The 3,394-nt window shown below is 42.9% G+C and overlaps 1 protein-coding gene across 1 annotated transcript in view; it reads left to right on the top strand.

Annotated features, from left to right (window-relative positions):
- Positions 1–285: 285 nt before the first annotated feature.
- TMEM176B (transmembrane protein 176B) overlaps positions 286–3,394 on the top strand; it is a 9,419-nt gene continuing 6,310 nt past the window's right edge. The window contains exon 1 of the mRNA XM_008063069.1: positions 286–361. The gene's annotated coding sequence lies outside the window, so the exon portion shown is untranslated. The remainder of the gene's footprint in view (positions 362–3,394) is intronic.

Here is a 3,394-nt window from a genome sequence, read left to right as displayed (position 1 = left end):
CAGGTGGTCCTTGCCAGCAGCCGCACTTGCCAGGGCTTTCTGAACAAGTGGGGACCTGTGTGTGCGTGTGTGCATGCGTATTGCCTGAGTGGGTGTGGGTGTCGTCCGAGTGGGTGTGTGTGTGAGTGTGTGTGCGCGCGTGTGGGATCTGCTTTCTCCAGCCAAGTTTTCCACTCAAGGCGGTAACCCCCTTGCCGGGCCCCGCTGCCCCAGCTAATAACCGGAAACCACGGTGCTGAAGGCCCAGCCCTCACCCTCCTCCCCTCCCATCTCCTTTCCCTTCCCACCCGCCACTCCGCAGCTCCAGGTCCGCTCCTCCCAGCCCCACTCTGCTTGGCAGCCGGCTCCCAGTGGACAGCAGGTGAGGCAGGGCCCTGGGCGGCTCAGGTGACCCTTCTTATGGGAGACTCTCTTGCCGCAGGACCCTCTTTCCTGAGGAGTCTCCAGGGTCCTGCCCCCGAGCCCGCAGGAGGCCATTCTCCCTCCCTCCTGGTTTCCCGTATGACTCGCCTGGGAGGGAGGGAGGGACATGCTAGACTGGAAGATGTGACCCTGGGATAATGGCTGGGAGGGTGAGGAAAGGCCTGTGCCTGACTGGTCCCCTCCCGCGCCTCTTGCCGTGACTCTGGCGGGGGCTCTTTTGGGACTGCAGCCCTAAAGTAGGGTGGCTGCTGGGACAGGGCCCAGGGCGTGGCTGTGGTCCCAGATTCTTTCCCCAGCTCCAGGGCAGCGGGTGACTGGGGAGGAGGAGTTGCATGGTGCTGACTGATTCAGATCCCGCTCCTCGGGAAGATCGGGGTGAGACAGATTTGGGGCTTGAGGTGGGGCGGGGGTCTCTGAGGTAGTTGGAACCCAAGGCATACTCAAGCCTGCAACTTTCTGCTGACCCTGGGGCCCCCAAGAGAAGGTCTGCCTTGAATCTGGGGCTAGGCTTCCTTTTGTGTGTCTGTGAATAGTTTCATCTTATCTGCAGAATTGTCAAACACCTGTCCTTTTTAACTCAAAGGAGGACAGGAGGATGAAAGAATGAAACTGCTCTGAAAAGTATGTAGAATACAAATGGGAGGTGTTGTTAGAGTTGTTATTAATATTTGATTTAAACTGTACTACTTAACCGGGATGCCCATTGAAATTGCCTATGCAGGATTTCTTTTGGAGCTAGACAAGATGATTTCTAAAGTGCACATGGAGAAGCAATTTGGTAAAAATGGCCATGACAATTCTGAAAGAAAAACATAATATGAAGGATCATGAAACAGCCCAAATAGATATTAAACTATACTTAAAATTGTGCTGATACTGCGTGACTCATCAGACACACGAATGGACAGAATATAAAGACTAGAGTAGACCTACATTTTTGGAGCTAGACAAGATGATTTCTAAAGTGCACATGGAGAAGCAATTTGGTAAAAATGGCCATGACAATTCTGAAAGAAAAACATAATATGAAGGATCATGAAACAGCCCAAATAGATATTAAACTATACTTAAAATTGTGCTGATACTGCGTGACTCATCAGACACACGAATGGACAGAATATAAAGACTAGAGTAGACCTACATTCCTTTAGGAATGTCACTTTTGCTCAGGAGAGAATTTTAAATCAGTGAGAGAAGGATGATACATTCCACAAATGGAGCATACCCTTCAAAAGGTAACCATCTGAACAACAACAAAAGCTTGAACCAGTGCCCTCCAGCTTATGAGATAAATTCCAGATGAGCCAATATTTAAAAGTGAAGACTGAAAACATAAAACCACTTAGAAGAAAATATGGAAGAATTATTTTGTAATCTAAAAATAGAACTTTTAAAAAAAGTATGACATAAAACCTAGAGCCATAAAAGAGTAAAACTTTGATTATATAAAAATATAAGCAAAGTCAAACAGTAAATGACAAATTATAAAGAAATATTTGGAACTCATATCACAGATGGAATTTTTTTAAAATAAAGAACTTCTATAGACCAAAATACAACAGGAAGGACATAGGCTATGAATGGAGAACTCACAAAAGAAGAAATAAAAATGGCCTTTAACACATGGAAAGATGATCAACCTCATTTCTAATAAGAGAACCATGGACTAAAACTATATTGGAATTGTTGCAGAAAGCAGATCAATAGCTGCCTGTGGCCAGTGGTTGAGGAAATTTCCTGGGAAGGGGCATTGGGGAACTTCTGCCATGCAGAAATGTCTTATATCTTGATTGCAGCTATCACAAATGTATACATTTTTCAAAACTCGCTGAGATATTTATTCGTATTCCAAACACATGCTTGAACCAAAAGATACCCATTTAAAATGAGACATTTTATTGCATAGAATTAAGATCTACAATGGATTGTAATTTTCCCTGAATAAAATTGAAAATGTTAAGAGATTTTGCTAATTGGCTCTGTCGGCAGTAGGAAGAGGCTTCTCCACTCCTGGATGGTCTCTTGTATGTGAAGTGCTACACCTCCATGGAGGCTAACTGGCAGTATCTTCTAAAATTGCAAATTCACAATCTCATTGACCCGCCAACTCCACATTGGCTGTAATGGGAAAGGATTGGAAATAAGCTAAACATCTAGTGACCCACTTAAATAAATAATGATAGATTCCTACAGTGGAATACTATTCCTATAGTTATACAAATGAGTGAAGAAGCTTTCGTGAAAATTGTCAGAATCAAAATGGAGTCACTCGTGAGAAGGGATGGTTCTCGTGCATTTATATTTATATGCCTGATATAAAAAATTATTACAACGGACTCTGCAAAACCACAACCTTGCACAAAGACCATCACAACCGTATACAAAAAAATACTTCTGCGAGGACACCTGCTCAGCAATTGTCTGTCCAACCTCGGGCAGTTGTCACCCTTGTTATTGGTCTTTGTAGCCAAGGACAGTTACCTCAAAACAATTATATAGTTCTCCTCATTTTTTCTTTAAAAACCTTAGTCTTCCTTTATCTCCCTGAATATGCATATGGCTTACTATGACACACATATTCTCATTGCAGTGCCCTATTCCTGAATAAATGTCATTTTCTTCTAGAGAGCCTGTCTCTATTTGTTATTTAGGGTGTCACTTTTTATGGCCTAGTGTAGAATTATTCTTAAAACATATGGCGATATGAACATAGTATTGTGTAGATCAGTATGTATAGTATGCTACTGTCTGTGGGAAAATAGGGAGAGAAATAATATTTTTACATGCTTTTGTAAGAAAAAAAGTCATTGCAGGATTTTAGTTTCAGTTTCCATCTGGAAGACAACTAGGTAGCTGGGAGAAAAAGATGGGTGATGGGGTTTTAAAGGTATATTCTTTTGTATCTCTTGAATTTTTTTTTTTTTTTTTGAGTTGGGGTCTCATTCTGTCACCCAGACTGGAGTGCAGTGGC

The sequence above is a fragment of the Carlito syrichta genome, unplaced genomic scaffold, assembly GCF_000164805.1.
Source record: "Carlito syrichta isolate Samal-C Ts95f unplaced genomic scaffold, Tarsius_syrichta-2.0.1 Scaffold306526, whole genome shotgun sequence".
NCBI classification, from domain to species: Eukaryota; Metazoa; Chordata; class Mammalia; order Primates; family Tarsiidae; genus Carlito; species Carlito syrichta.
This window is presented reverse-complemented; position numbering and strand designations above follow the sequence as displayed.